We start from the raw sequence: 22168 nt of genomic DNA on the forward strand, positions 1-22168 counted from the left end.
TTAAATGTTGAAACTTGTCAGGAAAAAAAATATTAAATCTGAGTACAGGAGGATAATAAATAAGCCAGAAATTGAGGAATTCAGGAAATTGCTCAAAGACATGAACTGTAGAGATGTTTACCTGACTCAAATGGAAAATACAAAGCATTTATTAATAAAGTTACCTCCTCTTTTGAAAATTGTTTTCCCCTAAAGGTAACTCAAATCACACAGAAGACAAAAGATAAACCATGGATTACACAAGGAATAAAGATATCATGTGGGGCAAAAAGGAGACTGTATCTACTATCTAGGAACATTTCTGATATTAGAATTGTAATGCATTACAAAGAATACTGCAAAATATTGAATCAAGTAATCCAGAAATCGAAGTAGCTTTATTAAGCGAAAAAGATAATTGTATCGGGCAACAAAATAAGAACTGTATGGCATATAGTGAAGACAGAGAGAAGTGGTACCAAAATGGAAGTGGAACAGATAGCTCTAAAAGTAAATGAGACTTTGGTAACAAGTGCATGTAGTGTTGTAAATCTCTTAAGCAAGACTTAATTTTTGTTACTGACGGCTCGGGGTTATCAGGTTCGGTGAATGGTGCAATGGAGTATCTGGGACCAGTCTTTGAAGAACATCGTGTAGAACCTATTTGAGGAACTTTGAATTCCAACCATTGCTTCTCAGTATACTTACTCCTTAATGAAATTTGTTGCAAGTTATATATCTATATTTCCAACAAATAGCTCAATACATATTATCAATACTAGGAATAAGAACAATCTACATAAAGACCTAAAATCACTTATGTTGGTCCAAAAGGGGGTCCAATATTCAGGAACACACATTTTCAATAAATTACCAGCAACCATTAAAAACTTGGTTTCAGATAAAGCACAGTTTAAACAGAGTTTGAATGACTTTTTGATAGGCAATGCCTTCTACTCTATAGATGAATATCCTAACAGAGACTGTTAGGCCAGCGTAAGTAAAAATATGTTAGATTTAAGTTTTGACAGCACTTGGTTGCAACAGTCAATATTAGGTATTTTGTGTATGCTAAATTTATTAACAGTGCATAACAATGTTTCATTCTGACAGCGTATTAATTCTGTAAATATTAGCTTTTTCCAGTTTACTGTATTGTATTCACCTCTTTTGACAATCTCGTGACAAATGATCAGGGTAGTATTCATTATATTAAAATGTTTTGTGTTATACATTCTGACATGTTCCACACCCTCGAGAATCATCTCATTTTTTCGGTGTATGTAATGAAAACTGAATCAAATCAAATCCAATCACCATCTCTCGTCATGTAATAACTTCACTTCTTCTTCTTTTCTTGTCATCTCCTGTTTTTCCAGTACTCGTCCATTTCCTCCTCATGTTTTTCCCCCTTTATTCTATTCGTGTTGTTCTCAATCCCCTATTTCTTCTGCATTGAAAGCCTTTTAATTTTATTTACTTATTTTTTTTATCGAGGTGAGTCTCTACAGACTGCGTGGTAACAACCGACTTCACTCTAGTGTCCGGGTCTTGTTCTTGCTCCAGCTTTGACTTCCTGCCAGTATCTTCTGAGCCCCTCCAAGAGGTGCCTTTTCATGCCCTTCAGATAATGGCCCTCACTGTCTTTCGGATGTTGATGCCATGTTAAAACCTTGGTAGTTGGTCACCAATCTTCTAAATTTGTTCCTTTCAGGAATTTCTCTCTGAGATACCAATCTGCTTAAGATCTTTTTCACATTCTTTGAACCATCTCGGCCTCGTTTTCTTAGATAGGATGAAACTCTGTATTCTTTTTGTTAGTCGATCACCATTCATTTTCATGAGATGACCATAAAATAACAATCATTTCTTCGTAATGGATGCTGTGATAGGTTCTGTCTTGCTGCACGAGTCCTCATTTGCTCTAATTCGCCATTGTCCATCGACCCGTCTATTACCTTAGGATTTTCCTTAATATCCTACACTCACGCTTTTCCAGCCACTCAGCTTGACCTTGTCTATTCGTGGTCAAAGTTTTGGATGCTTATGAGCCCTCAGGTTTTACAACTGTATTATAATGTTGGAACTTGGCCCATATACTCATAGACTTTTTGTTATAAGTATTCTTTGTCAGTTGGCATGCTTGGTCTAACTTCCTCATCCCGACAATTGCTTCTTCTTTTAATCCATTCTCCTGGTGGATGACTTCACCGAGATACCTGAAATTCTTAACTCATCCAATTTTTTCCCAGGTTGGTTATCATCCATTCAGGTCCGTTGCAGATGTTCGTCATATATTTTGTCTTTTGAATAGAGATCTGGAGTCTAACTTTTTTCAGCAATTTCTGACAGCCTGTTTATCTTGTTGACTGCTGACTCTATGTTGTTAGCAAAAATGGCCAGGTCAGCCGCAAAATCTAAGCAGTCAATGCACACTCCTTTGTTCTTAGGACCAAATCTGAACCACTCTTCATTTGTTTCTTCTTGGGCTAATAACTTTCTCCACTCTCGAATGACCTTTTCCAAGACACAATTGAAAAGGAGAGGGATAGTCCATCTCCTCGTCTTATGTCCGTTCTGATTGTAAAGGGTTCAGATACCTCACCCATAAATTTAATTTTTGACACTGTGTTAGTAAGAGTTTGTTTGATCAGCTTTCTTGATGTATTATCCATCCCAAACTTTTCCAAAATATTCATTAATGCCTGTCAGTTGATGGAGTCATATACTTTTTGAAAATCAACAAACATGACCACATAGTTATTTCTTCCAGTTTTTTGGACCTGATGATGTTCTTCAGGCTAAAGATCTGTTCTGTGCAAGAATCGCCCTTTCGGAAACCAGCTTGATAGTCCCCAATCAGTTGGTTACAATGATCTTCTATTCTATTCTGTATCACTTTGGAGAGAATCTTATATGGAACAGATACTAATGAGGTACCCCTATAGTTATTGACATTCTATTTATCACCTTTTTTGTGTAGACGATGGATTAAAGCTGACTGCCATTCAGTTGGTATCATCCCAGCTCTCCAGATCTCCTCAAAAAGTTGGACTAGTATATCTAGAGTTTCATTATTTGCCAGCTTCAGTAGTTCCACCACTATTGAATCCTCTCCAGCTGCCTTATTATTCTTAAAGTTGTTGATGATCTCTTTGGTCTCCTCTTTACTAGATGGAGATGAGGGGTAGTTTGTGGATTGGGGCACATACAGGGAATTTTTCTTTCGGTTCAACACAATTAAGTAGGTTTTCAAAGTAACGAGACATGATCTTGCAGTTTTCTTTGTTGGTCAGGCTGAGTGTGGTGTGCGTACTGTAAGACCTTCAGTACACACACCATCAGATTATTTGACTTGTTGCTCTAACGAAGTAAGCGAGTGTCAGCAATATGTCTCGTGGTCTTATCATGGTGTGTTTATCTTCTGCCATTAGGTCAGATGATAAAAATGCCACTTGCATGCTTAGAGTAGCAGATTGACGGTGACCAACTTTAAACAGAACTTGATTAATTTTCACACACATTTATTAAAATAATAACAAATATAAAAAACTACTTAACTTGGTTCTGATTGCTATTTACAATTGACAATCTGAAGTTCGTTTGGTATTGGTACGTTAATCTTATTCTCACATATATCTCGGATACTTGACAAAAGTCTCTATACATTTATCTTCATGGCTATGTACAGGAATATGGTAATCTTATTAGGCGCAGACTGGATCTTGACTATGGACTGGTACAGACAATTGTAGAACTCGTATAGACTGGTACAGACTAATGCAGACTGGTACAGACTAATGCAGACTGGTGCAGACAAATGCAGACTGACTGATCGAAGGTCTTTACACTCGTTATAATACCTCGCACGTTCATGTATCACTGCGCGAGTGTGATGCGCGAGGAGAAAGTGTTCTATGTTAGCAGCAATCTCATTGGCTGCGTTACATATTAATACGCGGATCAGCGGAAGCAGAATTTGGTCCGTCACTATGGCAGCGCCATCTCGTAGTGCGGAGATGGACGAGTGCTGCGCCTGCGCTGTTGTGCTTAGCGGGGCGCACTCTAGTGGGAAATTTGTGTACGTGTTGAATACGCGGAACTATGTACACAACACTCAGCTTTCCATTTCCGTCTCTAATACAAAAACTAGGGGCTTGGTATCCTTTCAAGTTTGATTTGAACGTCTGATAGAAGTCTCTGACATTGTTTATCTGGAAACGCTGATCGATCTGTTCTAACTGTTGTTTCTCACGCAGTTGCTTAGCCCCTCGTAGAGTTCTGGCTGCATATTTTCGAACTTCATGGAATACATCAAAATCATCAGGTCTCCTGGTAGAGTTCCACTTTTTCCATGCACTTGCTGTTTGGGCCACCGGCTCACCACAAACCTCATTCCACCATGTATGATTCCTCTTTTTAGCTGTCAGGATTGTAGTATTAGCTGCTTGTTGGATCATGGAGGCAATGTCTGCCCATTTATGGGATTCAACTGTCAGTTACTGGTGGCATTGTTCCAATACGTTTTGATTGATTTTGAGCTTCGCAATATCATATTTATGAAATTTATTTCCGGTTTTCACGGTCTTATTGAGAGAGGTGATGATCCTTTTAAATTCAGTATTTTATCTGTAAAAAGGTTTCTTTCTATTATTTCTGATTGTTTGATGTTGTTTCTTTCTTATTTCTGTAATCCATGCTATCATTGATTCCTTCTTCCAGAACTACTCATTCAGTAGAGGTCTCTAAAAAATGATTAATCTTCTTTTAGCCATTACTTCTGATATTTTTTCAAAATTTTTGTAGATCTCCTCATTACTTCTCATTTTCCAGCCATCTGTAGCCTGTATTGCAACCATTATTTTCTAATAATGCTCCTTTGAGGAACCTCTGTTCTGTCCAGCTTATAGTTCATCATTAGGCATAAGACATGGCTTAGCCACATCCCCCAGGCTGTGGCTAAGCCATGTCTCCGCAATATCCTTTCTTTCAGGAGTGCTAGTTCTGCAAGGTTCGCAGGAGAGCTTCTGTAAAGTTTGGAAGGTAGGAGACGAGGTACTGGCAGAAGTAAAGCTGTGAGTACCGGGCGTGAGTCGTGCTTCGGTAGCTCAGTTGGTAGAGCACTTGCCCGCGAAAGGCAAAGGTCCCGAGTTCGAGTCTCGGTCGGGCACACAGTTTTAATCTGCCAGGAAGTTTCATTATTATTGTTGTTGTTGTTGTTGTTGTTGTTTGGTTGCCTGTTCTTCAGCACTTCCTTTCTGTTTCCTTTATCTATTTGCCGCCATTTTAGCCCATTTACCGGTATTTTCAGCTTGTTCTTCACTTATTTGACCTTTTGGTGGCTCCTCTTGAAGAGATCTTATTTCTCAGCATTTAAAATTACATCATCTGCTGCTCTTTCGCAACTGAATTTCATTATGTCCAGTCTAGTTTTTTCATTCATTTAACCATCCATCTTCCTTGACCCAAGATCCTGGAATTTCATCCTTAATTCTTGAACAGTCTCATTTCTCTTTTTACATTTTCCAGATGAAGAAACTTTTGGTCCTCAAAGCTAAGATTAGTATCAGTTTTTTAATTTGTTTCTGCCTATGGCTGCTATATCTCTTTAGTTAGAATATTTTCTCTCTCTGTATTTGATTATAGTCTAAGTCTGAATATTTTTATAAGTATAATGGAAGGAAACATTCCACGTGGGAAAAATTATATATAAAAACAAAGATGAGGTGACTTACCGAACAAAAGCGCTGGCAGGTCGATAGACACACAAACAAACACAAACACACACACAAAATTCAAGCTTTCGCAACAAACTGTTGCCTCATCAGGAAAGAGGGAAGGAGAGGGGAAGACGAAAGGAAGTGGGTTTTAAGGGAGAGGGTAAGGAGTCATTCCAATCCCGGGAGTGGAAAGACTTACCTTAGGGGGAAAAAAGGACAGGTATCCCTCGCACACACGCACATATCCATCCACACATACAGACACAAGCAGACATACCTGTCCTTTTTTCCCCCTAAGGTAAGTCTTTCCGCTCCCGGGATTGGAATGACTCCTTACCCTCTCCCTTAAAACCCACTTCCTTTCGTCTTCCCCTCTCCTTCCCTCTTTCCTGATGAGGCAACAGTTTGTTGCGAAAGCTTGAATTTTGTGTGTGTGTTTGTGTTTGTTTGTGTGTCTATCGACCTGCCAGCGCTTTTGTTCGGTAAGTCACCTCATCTTTGTTTTTATATATATTTTTATAAGTACATTTATTGCTGTAGCAATGAGTAAAATAAATTGTATTGCACTGCCTGTAGCATGTAGCACCATTTTGACTGTTAGTCCTCTTGCTGTACAAAAAGTAGCTTTGATGATTACTTAATGCAAGTATTTTGTAAGAGCTGTGGAACGGTTAGTATCTGTTTATATTTTTCTGATTAATTCAAGCTCGTCAATGCACATCCTGTGTTAAGGAAATATTTGAACTGAATTTACTGTGTGTTAAATATAAGCAGTGGATCCATTAGGGTAGTCTTTTTGGTAGAAATATGTCAAGGTGAACAAAACAGGAGATGGTGAAGGAAGAGAGGGAAAAGATCAACATTTGCTTCTCATCAGCAATATAACTGGTTTGCAACATTCAGTGAAAATTATCTGTGACAGGAAGTTGTCATAAATACATTTTTTGAAGAAACTTTATGTTTGTATAAGCATTTATTAAATTTAAAAGTTGGATTTCATCTGTTAAAACAAAAGATAATGTTTTGCATTGCAGGCATGATGAACCTGTCAAAGATGAAGAATCGGCCAATGATTCTTATTGGAGGATAACAGTATGTATAACTTAAACTTGAGATTCTTGAAAATAAAGCTAGTCAGTATTTCTTAACAGTACTGATTTAAATACATCTAAAAGATTGCTGTTACCTAAATGAAAGTTGACGAGCAAAGTCTTAGTGGACATTTGTATAAAATTGTCATAAGTGTTATTTACAAGAAGAGTAAATAGTTTCAATAGGAATGTGGTGAGACATTTAACAAATGTCATGACCACACATTAATAGGACCTTATAACACTACCATTATGATATTAGTATGCTTTTACGTAAATAACAGAAGCCATGTCTCTATGTTGCCACGTATAACCCTCTTACTAAAATTTAGTTTAGTTTCCAAATAAAATACACTATGGAAGGTTAGTCCTGTTTATAGGGAAAGATAATCAATAGAGTTATCCTTCTTACAGGATTTACCATGTGTTGCATCTAATGGATAAGTAAATTGGACTATTCACTTCTTTTCCTAAGATCTTACCCAGTGGCTAGATAGAAACACAGTATGAATAATAATATACTGAAGCTAGGACAACTCATTTCCGAGTTCATTTAGTGGTTTAAAACATGTACTTAATGGTCACCAACCTATCCTGGCAATGAAATAGTGAAGTATTGGAGAAGCAGAAATGTGAATTTTGCCTACTTTCTTGCTACTGTTTAGTTTGGCTCTTCAAATAAATTACCCCACTTAAACAATTATGGGCTACATCTTTATACATTATGTTTTTAAAAAAGAAAAAGCCCAGTAGATAACATCAAGGAAGGTAAAAAAAATTAGCCGCAGTGGGGGGAACAACCTTTAGAAAAGCACTTTCCATTATCAAGAAACTTAAATACTTAGACACTAAAGCACACACTTTTTAACTGAACATTTCACTTAAAGAAAACCTCTTTCTTGGTGAAATTTACTTTCAAAAGCTATTATTCTTTGAACTAATTCTGTATAGCCATCTAACAGGTTCTAGTAACTTGGCTTCACTCTGATTGAATTTTATGTAAGCAAACTATAACACTTTGCAATAGTTAAGAAAACATTTTTATTATTTACACTAAAGCAATTTAAATGGTGCCTCTTTATATTAACTTGGCACTTCACTCTGATTGAATTTTATGTAAGCAAACTATAACACTTTGCAATAGTTAAGAAAACATTTTTATTATTTACACTAAAGCAATTTAAATGGTTCCTCTTTATATTAACTTGGCACTTCATAAGTCTGTAAAACAGGACACTCAGATTAATCAAACACCAGGAAGGAACCCTATACAGATGTATGATTAGGATGAAATGACAGGGTGAGCCAGTTTCCGTAAAGTTCAAGAATGATTATTAAATCACAGTTTAAATTAATGGTTCATGCTGTACAAAGGTAAAAATAGAAAAAAATCTTATCTGGGGGCTGTAGGCTTGGGTGTGGCGAACAGTTATGACGGCTACACTACCCACACTATGGCCTGCAAGTTTCTTGCTGTATGGGCTCAATTTCTCTTCTTGGCTTCATTCAGTTTTACATACAGTAGCTCAACAACTCGCAGCTATGCTGTAAGCTGTTTGCAGTCTTCAACCGAGGCTTTTTATGAAAATCTGCAGGCAAAGCTTCTGCTCCACAAAGGAGTTACCTCAATCACTGCTGCCTACAGACTGTGTGACTTACTTCCCACACTTGCTCAAGGTAGCACGCCAATTCGCCTTTCGCACCTTTTCCACTCCCCACAGCTATTTTCGTTTCAAACAAAAGCACACTGGCTTTTACATAACGCTTATTTCTTACATTGTTCCTACGCATGACCATTTCTTAAATTGTCAAATTTACATCAACATGAACAATTTATACACACAAATATTTTCAAATACAAAATGTTATCAAAACATTATTTAGACCCTTGGTATCCTTTGTAGAGGACTTGGGCAGGTTTGTCCCATCCTAGTACACATTATTTTGTTACTTCCCTTCAGATATTCCATTTAGCTACATCTACAATAATTCCCAATGTTCTGCCTTTTGAGGTGTCCAGTGTGGGTTGCTCTCCACTTCCTGGGTGTATTGTGTCAAGTTAGCTTTTTCAAATTTCCATGTGGGTTTATCAATGTATTTTGTAACTGATATTTCAGCACCAATGATAACTTTTGTGAGCCAATGTACACTCCTTGAAAAATGTTTCAGTACTACTATTGAGTGATTCAGTGGTAATTTGTTCTCATCAGTGGAAAAGATGGATGGGTCAGGTTTTGTATCAGTTTCCATCTGCCTGCCCAAAACGTTTTAAATTCCTTGGCATCAAACTTAGATAATTTCTCGTGTGTTGATCCATTCGAACAATGGTTCTCTATTTTTGTCTCTATTTATGTATCTCCGGGTTTTGTTTTGGAATTAAAATCTTAAACATATACGTGCTGTCTAGTTGCTGTGTGTAAGACTAGTGTCAGACACTTTCCGTTAGGTGATTTGTGGACTGATGTAATAACCAGGCCTTTGAGTTTTATCCTAATTACTTCTACATCACTAATTTTCTGACAGCTTAAGCCAGCATAATCCAAGAGCTGTTTCTTTTTTCATTTATTGTGGTAGCACCTAACAATTGAGAGGAGTATTGATATTGCTTTATATTGCGTAATCTTGCATGTAGCTGCTGAATTATCACCTAAATGCATTTCCTATAGAGCTATAATACTGATGGCATGCTCATCATCTAATTTGCTTTGGTAACTGCATTTGTCACTTGTTAATCCTACGTTAATTTTCATAATATGGACACCTTGCCTGATAATTTTTGACTGTAAGCTCTGAGAAGTGCTGGACCATCTTTTGTGTAGAGTTTTTGCTGTATGCTCCTGCAGTCACACTGCCTTGGTGGACCATCTCGGGGGTTGTCTACATGCCACACAACAGTCTTTTTGGTGTCCAGTGTGAATGATTCACTGGTAAATATCCTGTCCCATACACTTTTGTTTGTAGACAATACTTCTGTGTTAGGTGAAAATAGAAACCCTGAGCCAGGAAGCAGTAGTCTCAGTACCTCAGAGAATTAGTTTCAGGTAAAGTGTATGGATCTAACATATCTAAAATGCACATGGTTTAGTTTGGAAACCACACAAACAGCCAAATGTACACACCCGCAGTAGCTGCACGGGGTGGGGGGTGGGGGGGGGGGGGGGGGGGGGGGACAGAGTGATTGGAGAAGACAGTACATGGTCTGAATGGGAAAATATTGGTGGGTACAGAAGAGAGAAGGGAAAAGGTAAAGTGATACAGTGGGAAACAAATTAGCAGAGGTTTAGGTCAGGTGGATGGCACTAGATGTGCTGGAGAGACAATTTCCACCTGCGTAGTTCAGAGAAACTTGCACTGGAAGGGAATATCCAAATGGTATGTCTAGTGAAGCAGTTGTTGAAGTGGTGTACAGCCTCTTGGCAACTGCAATGTCAAGTCTGTGGTTTGCCACAGTTTGGTGCTAGACATTACTGCAAGTGAACAGTTGGTTACTTGTCATCCCTACATGGAAAATTGTATGGTAATTGCAGCATAGCTGATTTTTAACAGGTTGCTTTTGCACATGATCGTGCCTTTTATATGGTGGGAGATGCCTGCGACTGGACTGCTGTAGGAGGTGGTGGGTGGATTTGTGGGACAGGTCTTGCACCTGGGTCACTCACAGGATTAGGGGCGGACAAGGATGTTCTCTAGATTGTGCGGGCAGTGGAACACTACTTTGCAGGAAGTGGGTAGTATCTTGAGTACAGTATACCCCATCTGAGATAGTCAAAGCCCCAGTGAAGGATGTGGTTGAGCTTTTCAAGGCCTGGGTGATTAGATGAGTGCTGACCATTGTCTGGTTAACAGGGTTACAGGTGTGAGATGAGGAAATGGCACGGGAGATCTATTTATGAATGAGACGGATAGGATACTGTGGCTCTGGTAGTGCTATTGCCATATTTAGACAACTCCTGCTTTCCACTGGGGATAGTGAGTCCACGTGTGACAAGGCTGTATGGAAGAGACTTTTTGACATGGAATGGGTGACGGCTGTCAAAGTGGAGGGAGGTACTGTTGGTGGTTGGTCCACTTGACATGTATTTATGGATATCAATGTCTAGTGATATGGTGCATTGAGTTGAGAATAATCAGGTTAAGATGACTTGGGAGTAGGTTTTTAGGTTATGGAAGAAGCAGTCTATACCATGAGTCCAGATCATGAAAATGTCTCAATTACTCTGAATCAGACAATGGGTTTTAGGTGTTTACTGGATAGGAAGGACTTCTCCTGATGGCCGATACAAAAGCTGGCATAGGATGGCACCATGTGAGTACCCATGGCAGTACTACAGATTTGTTTATACAGGGATAATCACTTAAAACCTGCACCACAAACATTGCAGAATTGGAAAGTGCTATTGATGTGTGGTTTTCACAGGATGGATTGGTAGTTGGGGGCTTATGCTAGTAACCAACCAACAGGTTGTAGTGATATTAGAAAGTGCATTTTTTGTGCAAACATAAACTTTTTTAAATGAAACTATGCCTATCGGTATTAACTAAAAGTAGGGTAAATTAGTCTATCAGTGGTGTTTGTTGCAGGAGTCTAGTGTGAGCCATTCACGAGATATCATATTTTGAAAAGGTCCCACGCCAACACTTGTACATTAGCTGTAAAGTTCCCACGCCAACACTTGTACATTAGCTGCGGTAGCACACACCAAAGAACAGTCCAAGTCCATACACTAGTTATGTGGATTGTGACCAGTAATGAGACAATTGACCATCACAGGCTGTGTTCAAAATGACCACTGGCAGCACCAGTATATGCTCCCATTCTGGTATGGAAAGACTGCTGCACACATACCAGTATTTCAGCAGGAGCAATCCAACAGGCTGCAGTAATACATCATTGCATATCATCAGATGAAGTTGGTATGCCCTTGTAGACAGTCTTTCAGCTTTCCCCATAGAAAAAAAGTCTGCAGGCATGAAATTTGGCGAATGGGTCAACCGAGTTACAGGTCCTCTGCATCCAATCTAATGATTTGCAAACAGTTTGTGAAGCCATGTTGTACTTCGTGCACTGTGGGTTGTACAGCCATCGTATTGGTACCACAAGTTGCTCCTAGTCTGCAGAGGAATCTCTTCTAGCATCCGTGGAAGATGATTTGTTAGGAGGCTGTGATACTTGTGCGCATCCAGTGTTCTTTCTAAAAAAAACGGGCCTATGAGCTGATGGTTCACTACCCCACACCATACGTTTACACTCCAAGGATGCTGACATTCCACCTGCCACAGCCAAAGAGAATTTTTAACAGACCAATTGTGCTTATTTCAGCACTTTACCAGGCCACGATTGTTAAAATTTCCTTCACCACTAAACAAGATACATGATACATCTGGAGTATCCTGTCTTAATGCCCATGTATGGAAGTTAACACAATTCTCTTGATCAATTCCATGCAGCTCTTTATAGAAAGGGATAAACCTGTATCAATGGAGAATGCATAGGACACTTGCCCGATTAATGCCATTTCCACATGCGATTGTGCAAGAGGTAACATGTGGATCAACTACTTGTTTCATCTGTTATGTTGCTAAGAGTTAGGCTATGACTTCCACATAACTGGTTGAAGAGGTTGATAAATGATTGCTGAGATGCTTGACATTTATTGGGATTTATTGCCGCATATACTGTACAAGAATGAACTGCATTCTTCGTACACTCTCCATACACCATGAGCATGTCACCTTTTTCTGCGTTGGTAAATCCCATCGTCCACTCACGACCTACTGATTGGACTGTCACACACTTACTGACTTGCAAGTCACAATGCACTTGAGGAACACACACACAAACACACTGTAAGCAAACAACATCATACCTAGCAACTACCCACACACTCAAACACACTGTAAGCAAACAACATCATACCTAGCAACTACCCACACACACACAAACGCACTGTAAGCAAACAACATCATACCTAGTAACTACCCAGATTGAGTGGCACAAACTAGTATTGGTGTGGAAACTTTTAAAAATACTGTATCTCATTGACAACTTGTACTAGAATCCTGCAACAAACCCCACTGACATTCTGATTTACCATATTTTTAGTTTGTTAATGTCAGTAAGCACAGTTTCATTTAAAAAGTGTACATCTGCACAAGAAAGGATTTTTACAATCTGTTGATTGGGTAACAATAATGAGTCCCTGACTACCAATCCATTCTGTCATAGCCGCAAATCAATAGCACTTCATACTTGTGGTGAGAGCTTTAGGCATTTCACCCTGTGACTTGGTCTTCAAAAGTGAAATAATTGTGGGTCAGGATGTGATTGGGTAAGGGGATTAGGAAAGAGGTGGTGGGTTTGGTATCAGGAGGATGTTTGCAAAGTGAGGCCACGGGCATGGGGGATGTTGTAAAATGATGTTGCATCCATAGTAACCAGCAAGGAGTCATGTGGTAGCAAAACAGGAACTGCAGAAAGGCGGTGAAGGAAGTGAACATTGTCTTCACTGTAGGATGGGAGGTTACAGACAATGGTTTGCATGTGATGTTCAGTGGGAGGATTGTACCCAGCCACAGTTGGACAAGTGGAGAGACCTGTGTAGTTGGGTTTGTGTAGTTTGGCGAATAGGTAAAAAGGAAGGAGTGGTATGAGGAGGGAGATAGATCCAGGAGTCAGGTTATGGGATGGACTTAAGGTCTTGGAAAGCTGCTGGAGTCTTGTTGGAATTCTAGGATGTGATCATGGTTGTAAGGTTTGTAAGCAGAGGTGTTAGAAAGTTGGTGAAGACTCTCAGCCACATAGTCACTATGATTCATGAACACTGTGATGAAGCTTTTATCTGTGGGAAAGATGATAAGGCACTGATTGATTTTCAGGATATGGGTAGCTGTGTGTTAGATAGGAGTGATGTTGGTCTCATTAGGGAGGATTTAGGAAAGGAAAGTAAGGCCGGGTTAGAAGTGACGAATTCCTGAAAGATAACCAAGAGATGACTGGCTGGAATGGGAGGTTCAGGGTGGGAGGGAGGCTGGAACTGTTTTAAGCAAGGTTCTATGTGAGGTTTTTGTTGGCTGTTATTAGTGGGATGCATCATCATCATCATTGAAGACTGATTATGCCTTTCAGCGTTCAGTCTGGAGCATAGTCTTGATCTATTTCAACAGTTTTATACCCCTTCCCTTCCAACACACCCACACTAGCCACCAAGGAAGAGCCTACAGCTTTGATTCAACCCCCCCCCCCTCCCCCTCTTCCAGTCATACCCTCATACCTTCCTAATGCACATTGAAGAAATTTCAGCTGCAGAGATTAGGTAAGGAAAGAAGGTCCTTTACAAGTCCAGCACACTTGAATTTAGGTTTTGGGCTAAAGGTGAGGCCTTTAGAAAATATCAATACTTCTGCAGGGCTAAGAGTTGTGGCAGAAAGGTTGACAACAGTTTTACAGGATTGGTGTTTAGGATGTATATATCTCATGGAGGATGGAGGAATTCGTTGCGATTGTGGAAGATGGAGTATCGAACAAAGCATAGTTAGGGAGGTATGAAGGTATGACTGAGGGGGTTGAATCAAAGCTGTAGGCTCTTCCTTGGTGGCTAGTGTGTGTGTGTGTGTGTGTGTGTGTGTGTGTGTGTGTGTGTGTTGGAAGGGAAGGGGTATAAAAACTGTAGAAATAGATCAAGACTTCACGACAACTAGCAGGTTTAAACGGGTGGGTGTTGTAATAGATATGTAGAGGTGGAGGTGATAAGGCTTGCACAGGATAGATTAGTATTGAGAGCTGCAGCAAACCAATCTTCAGACTACCACAGCAACAACAAAAAGGTCATAAGATGGAAACAATTTTGCATTGTAGTATCTCCCTGTTTCCACTCCATGTAGTTTTCACTTGTGGTAATGTGGCGTGTGTACAGAGATTTATCGGGTGTTGTTATTTTTTATTGTACTGTATTAACAGGATTTATCAAGAGTGGTGATAACGTCAATTTGTGACAATAAGTCTTTGTCATGTGCAATCTATAATACTGTTGTTCCATTTGTAATAAACAATTTCTTTGATGCTGTTTTCCCAAATAAGCCTAAATTTTACTGTTATTCACATGGACAGAGTCAGAGTAAGACATGGGAGATAACTTCAGCTGATCTTCGAAGATCAGTTTCTTGAGACAGAGACAGTGTCATTATTATTATTGTTATTGTTATTATTATTATTATTAATGTTATTATTATTATATTGAATTATTGTTAATTAATACCCCGTTAAGGAGAGCAGTAAAGCACCATCAATTTTCAAGGCTTTTTTTCTGTGTCTTTCATTTGTCTTTAAAAATCTTCTCATATATTCATTGTGATTCCTCTTCCTCTCTTCTGTACTGTTCTTCCCCGTTTTCTTCTCTTTCAATATCTGCTGAAATTTCTGTTTTCCAGTTTTTTACTCTGTATTTTTTCCTGTCTGTGATGTCTTCTGTGGAGATGTTTTGTTTCTTGAGGTCCTCCATGGTTTCCTATACCCAGTTGGTTTTCACTTTATTAGTCATAACTATATAAAAAATATTCTTGGTAAGTCTGTTTTTGTGCATAATTTGTATGTGTCTCTAGAACCTTGCCCTTCTTTACCTGGTGTTGTTTTTAATCCTCTGTTTGTATTTGTACAGTTCTTTTGTCAATATGTTTATCCAGATCCCCTCTCTCTGAACTGGCCTGTAGATCTTTCCTTCTGTTTTTCCATCTCTATGATTTTTGTTCTTCCCTTCATGGCTGTTGTTCTGAGGTGTACAAGGCCTGTGGTAACTACTGTACTACAGTGTCTTAATTTGGCATTGATGGAAAAACTTCTTGTGTTATAATTGTTCCATATAAGTCTGAATACCTTATGTAGTTTTGTGATTCTTTTTTCATTGGATGTTGAGTTCAGTCCCATTTTCTGTGTAATCTCTTCCAGGCACTGGAAACTTTCTTCATGTGATATCTTTCCATACTTTGTTACCAGTGGGTGTCTGTCTCTTTACATTGTGTCAATGTACAAGTTCTTTTCATGTGAGATTTGTAGTCCCGTTTTGACTGAGATTTGATAAATAGTTTGTAGAGCTTTTTTGTCTTCTTTTCTGTTATTTGTTATGATGGCTATAACATCAGCAAAGGCCAGACATTTTATCTACATGTGCATAGATAATCCGCAAGCCATGGTGTGGTGTGTGACATGATCTGACTACACACAGAGTGCAGTCTTTGTTTGGCACGGCACTTGGAGGGCGACGGTTCAGTCTTCACCCATCTGTCTCTTTTGTCCCATGTCCTGATTATTTTCTCCAAAACTGAGTTAAATAGAGTGGGTGATGGCCATCCTCATGCCTCACTCCTGTCTTTACTTTGAACGGTCCATAGATCTCTCCCATGAACTTCACTTTCGATATTGCATTTTTCATGTTTCTTGTCATATTAACATCAAAGATAATGATAATGTGCAAGAATAATGTAAGGCTAGCATCTTTTTAGTAACATGTTTCTGCTGATACAGCTTATATTGTACACCTGGAAATACAATGTCAATTTTGTTCTGATGACAACACATGCCACCTGGGAATAGTAGATGTACTGGCAATGGTTTCAGTGTCATCCGCCAACAGATAGTGTAATGGCATAGCTATCAGAGTGCTATATGTGTCTACCCTTTAATAGGAAATGCTCACAGCCAGTGTGATGCAGACATGTGAAGCAAGCAGGCAACCATGCCAGGAAGGCACACTCGTGATTCTTATAGCCAACGAGTGAGTTTAAAAAGGGGTCAAATTGTGGGCTTCCGAGTGGCAGGATGGTCCTTTTGGGGGAATTGCCACACAAGTTGGACGTGCTGCGTCCGTTATGCAACGTTGCTAGTATCAGTAGTCACGTGAACATTCTCACACACGTAGTAGAGGTTCTGGACATCCACACAGCACAGATGCTTACTAGGATTGTTGTACTGAAAGGGCAGCAGTTGCAGATTGTACGGCTACCACAGCACAGATAAAAGGTCTTGTGAGCCCCAGATGTGTCAACACAAACTGTTGCAAAGCAGTTATTGCCAGTTGTGTTACGGACGTGCACACATCTATCCCGTCTTCCAATCGTGCCTCAGCACTGACATGCATGGCTCGAGTGGTGCCATCAGAGGATCTCTTTGAGGATGGCATGGCACGCCATGGTCGTAAGTGATGAAAGCAGATTCTGCTCACACACAAGTGATGGTCGTATCAGCAAATGACATAAATCTGGTGAGCACTCTCTTGTAGAGTGCATTCGTCCAAGATACAGTGGCCCCACCCCAGGCCTTACGGTCTGGGGTGCGATAAACTACAACTCTCATTCGTCTGTGGTGTTTCTGCACTTGGTACATGCAGAATGATGTTACACCTGTTATTTTTGCATTCTTGCAACTGGAAGGTAATGTACTGTTCCAACGGTATAGTGCTGACCCACACGCTGCCCACGAAACTCAGTGTTCTCCGAAAGATGAGCAGTGACTTCCCGGGCCAGCACGTTCTACGAGTTTGTCTCCAACTGAGCACATGTGGGAACATGGGATGAGAAGTGACTCGTGCAACTTGTCAACCAACAACTCTTACATAACTATCTGAACAGATTGAGCATGTGTGACATAATTTATCTCAGGACAGTTTTTGCCATCTGTACTATCGATTGAATGCCGTAGTCAGTGCCTGCATTGTCACCAGTGAGGGCTACACCACATACTAATGTGTGTGTTTTGGCACGGGTCGATACATGTTAGCTGAGAAGCATTTGCAGTATTGATCTGTAAATGTGATCATTTCATGTACTCCATATGCACTGTTGCAACATTAAATCTGGAGTGAATTTTCTTCTGGCAGTGGGCACAGACTTTTACCTCACAACTTTGATACATTTTACTTTTTCTTTTTCTTAGTCATTATCCCCTGCTATCACAGTCTCAGCATGTTAATGTGGATTTGGCAGTATTAGTGGTAAATTGTGGCCAGATGCCCTTTCCATGCCACCTCCCCCCCTCCCCTCCCCCCCCTTCCAACCCACACCAGGATGAAAGTTATGTGCCCTGTATCTGTATGTATCTAATATTATCATGTGTGAAAGTGTGAGAATGTTTTCAAAATGTTTGAGGATCATGTAACTGATGTGGGGTGTGCATACCAGTCTGCTATTCATCTAGTCGGATGTGGACAACAGCCTAAAAACCATGTCCACACTGGCTCTAGCTGCATGCTAACGTTGGCATCTACCCAGGAGTATTACAATTTCGATAGAGTGCAGTAGAGTTTTAATGATTTATACAATACTTTTATGTCATGAATTTTAGAAAATTGATTGAAGATGTCTTCCTGTTGTTGTTTAATTTATGATAGAGCCGCAACAGAAAATCCAACAGAATATGTTAATTATTCTGGTCTTGTTCATTTCCGTATTTGTTCTGTGTTAAAGTAATTGTTCAGATGCATACAACATAAAAGTTAAAGTAAGGTCTATGATGGCAGGCAGTGACTGGGCTGTTGTCCTGACAGCAGGTAGGGTGCAGCCTTTGGTCACCGTGGCAATAGGAGGGAGAGGGTTATGGCCTATCACCCCAGCTTCCTTTTACCCCTGGGAGACATCCCCAGGAGTCATCTGATAGCAGATTGGTGCCACCTGGGGCCATCCAGGAGTCACTGGAACAAGGAAAAATCCCCACCTTATATGTTTTATGGGGAATCGAGCCCAGGACATCCTGATTGGAGTCTAGTGCGCTACCCACTAGACCACCACAACCACCGTGCTTATGGGATATGAAATGTCTGCATCTATATGACTACTCTGCATTTCACAACTCAGTGCCTGACAGAGGATTTATCAAACCACTTTCATACTGTTTCTCTACCGTTCCACTCTTGAACAATGTGTGGGGAAAAGGAACACTTAAATTGCTCTGTGTGATCTCTGATTTGTTGTGTTTTATTATAACGATCATTTTTCCCTATGAAGGTGAGTGCTATGAAAATGAAAGTGTTTTTGCATTTGGAGGATGAAGTTGGAGACTGGAATTTTGTGAAAAGATCTTGCCACAGCAAAAAAGTATTTCTTTTTGTGATTACCATCTCAACTCGCATATCATGTCCATGACTCTCTCTCTCCTAATATTTTACAATAATACAGACTGAGCTGCCCTCATTTTGACTTTGATTTCCTCCATCATTCGTATCCCATGGTGTACTTGTGCATTGTCATCTTGAAACACAACCAATGATCATCCAAATGTCGACTATATGACAGGACAGTAGGTTCGAGGATCCTATCATCATATTGCATAGCCCTCAAATAGCCTCATTAGAAATGAGATGTGTCAGACATCTGTATACCATACTGGCCCAAAACATGACTGATCCATCTGCCTGCTAAACTTAAAAGACTGGACTGCAGGTCTGAAACTCATTTTTCACTGGAGCGGACACAAATGAACAAGAATTCTCTGTGGCTCTGAACAGTAGCTGAGCACAAGCAGACACCATTATGTTGCATTTGGTTAGCATTCACAGGTGTTCACTCATGTTCTGCCCATTATCAGTCTTTCGATGAACTGTCAAACGAAGTCTCCATCATCTCTGCATTGGTGAGAGCAGGAGAGAAAGAGCTAAATTCTGGTGTTTCATCAGTGAACTTTTGTCTTCAACTCAAGATCTTTGAGCAGCAGAATGGTCTGAAGAGAATGTAATGTTTCTGATAACAGAATAGATGCTCGTGAATTCCAAGATGTCCACACCATAAATGCCAAATAAAAAGAAATACAATTGACAGAGAGTTTCCAAGGTACTGGGAACATGAGAAAGATGATAATTACAATAGATACTTTCATCAGCCAGGAATGGAGTGAATAAGCACGAGCTTCGTATTTGTTTTTATTAAAAAAGAACAGCACAACAAAGTTCCTTGAAAGTAAACATGTACAAAAATGTATCCATCATGCTGATTAATATTATGTACATACCCCACACGAGCTTTGTATTTGTTTTTATTAAAAAAGAACAGCACAACAAAGTTCCTTGAAAGTAAACATATACAAAAATGTATCTATCATGCTGATTAAAATTACGTACATACCCCACAAGCCACCTTAGTAATTTCTTGCCCTGTTCCACTGACAAATAGTGCTAGGAAAAATGATAGTCTATATGCCTCTGTACAAGCCCTAATTTCTCTTGTCTTTGTGGCCTTTACATGAATTGTAAATTGGTCGCTGTAGGATCGACCTAAAGTCAGCTTCAAGTACGAGGTACCTAAATAGTTTAATGGTGTTTTGTGAAAAGAATATCATCTTCCCTCCAGGGGTTACTATTTGAGTTCATGAAGCATCTCTATAATACTTATGTGCTGGTCAAACTTACTGGTGACAAATCTCTGAATTGTTTCAATGTCTTCCTTTAATCCAGTGTCATGCAGATCCCAAACACTCAAGCAATGCTAAAGAATGGGTCACACTAGTGTTGTGTCCTTTACAGATAAGCTACACTTTCCTAAAATTCTTGCAGTAAACCAATTTGGCCATTTGCCTTCCCTACAACCAATTTTGCTTATTTCATGTCTTACTGCTTTGGGACATTATGCCTAGGTATTTAATTGACATGACTGTCAAGCAGCATACTACTGATGCTGTATTCAAACATCATGGGATTTTTTTTCCTTCTCATCTGCATTAACCTACATTTTTTTTATATTTACAGTAAGCTTCCATTCATCTCACCAATCACAAATTTTGTCTAAGTCATCTTATATCCTCCTATAGTCACTCAATGGCGACATTTGCTCATACACAATAGCGTCATCAGCAAACAGCCTCATAGTGCTGGCCACGTTGGCTGTCAGATCCTTAATGTACACTTATTAGCCAAAACATTATGACCACTGCCCACTGCGAGTTGGATGCTGCCTGGTGGCATTGCGGGCATGTAATGCAGTAACAAAAATATGTAAATAGAGCAGACACAGATGGGGGCTCACTTTAAGGAAGATATGGGCTGCAAATGGGGAAATCAGTTGAGATAAGTGATTTGATAAATGGCAGATTATTATTATGCTGAGCCTGTGACACACATCTCAAAAGCGGCAGTGCTGGCCAAATGTTCATGAGCTATCTATCACTAGGTGCTAAATGGTTAGACATCCATGACTCTTCACAGTACTTGGGGTTTGGAGGCATGTCTGGCTGCAATGTGGGATAGATGGTGATTTGTAGCAACTCTGCTGAAAGAGAACAATGCTGGTGCACGCACAAGTGTTCCATAGCACACTGTTCATTGTAAATTCTGGAACACGGAGCTCCGCAGCAGACCACTCCTACATGTTCACATGTCTACCCAACAACATCATCAGTTGTGATTGCAGTGGGCGCAGGACCATTCGGATTAAACCATCAATCAATGGAAATGTTGGCTCTTTGGGTGAATCCCATTTTTGGTACACTAGGTTGATAGGTGTCTCCACAAAAACCATCATTGAGGTGAATGACAGCTCCAAATGTGCAGCACACCACGGATGCCGGCTGGTGGGAGCAGCGTTATGCTTGGGAGACATTCTCCTGCACTTGCATGTAGTAATCGAAGACATGCTGGCAGCTGTGAATCACCTATGTCCCTTCATGCTCGATGTCTTCCCCGACAGCAATGTCATCTTTCAGCAGTGTAAATGTCTGTGTCTCAGAGCCAGAATCATGCTACAGAGGTTTGAAAAGCATTATAGTGACGTCATGTTGATGTCTTGGTGGCCAAATTTGCTTGATGTAATCCTAAAGAACCCATCTGGATCGCTATCGAGCATCATTACCACGTATGCAAATCAGTGATATGTTATTTCCGTGAATTTTAAGACCTGTGTGTTGACATCTAATGCTTCATACCTCCTCAAACCTAACAACAAGCTGTCTGATCCCTGATATGCAGAATCAGTGATGTATTTTGTCCCAAAGATGGACAGACAAGCTATTAAGCAGGTCATAATGTTTTGGACCACCAGTCTAAACAGGATGTTACAAAAAGGTACAGCCAAACTTTCAGGAAACATTCCTCACACACAAAGAAAGAAAATATGTTATGTGGACATGTGTCCGAAAACGCTTACTTTCCATGTTAGAGCTTATTTTATTACTTTTCTTCAAATCACATTAATCATGGAATGGAAACACACAGCAACAGAATGTACCAGCATGACTTCAAACACTTTGTTACAGGAAATGTTCAAAATGTCCTCCGTTAGCGAGGATACATGCATCCACCCTCCGTCCCATGGAATCCCTGATGCACTGATGCAGCCCTGGAGAATGGTGTATTGTATCACAGCCTTCCACAATATGAGCACGAACAGTCTCTACATTTGGTACCG

General features: G+C 39.8%; 1 pseudogene; it reads left to right on the plus strand.

Moving 5' to 3' along the window:
- LOC124585875 overlaps positions 1-22168 on the plus strand; it is a 145739-nt pseudogene that overhangs the window by 81458 nt on the left and 42113 nt on the right.

The sequence above is a fragment of the Schistocerca americana genome, unplaced genomic scaffold, assembly GCF_021461395.2.
Source record: "Schistocerca americana isolate TAMUIC-IGC-003095 unplaced genomic scaffold, iqSchAmer2.1 HiC_scaffold_51, whole genome shotgun sequence".
Taxonomy (NCBI): Eukaryota; Metazoa; Arthropoda; class Insecta; order Orthoptera; family Acrididae; genus Schistocerca; species Schistocerca americana.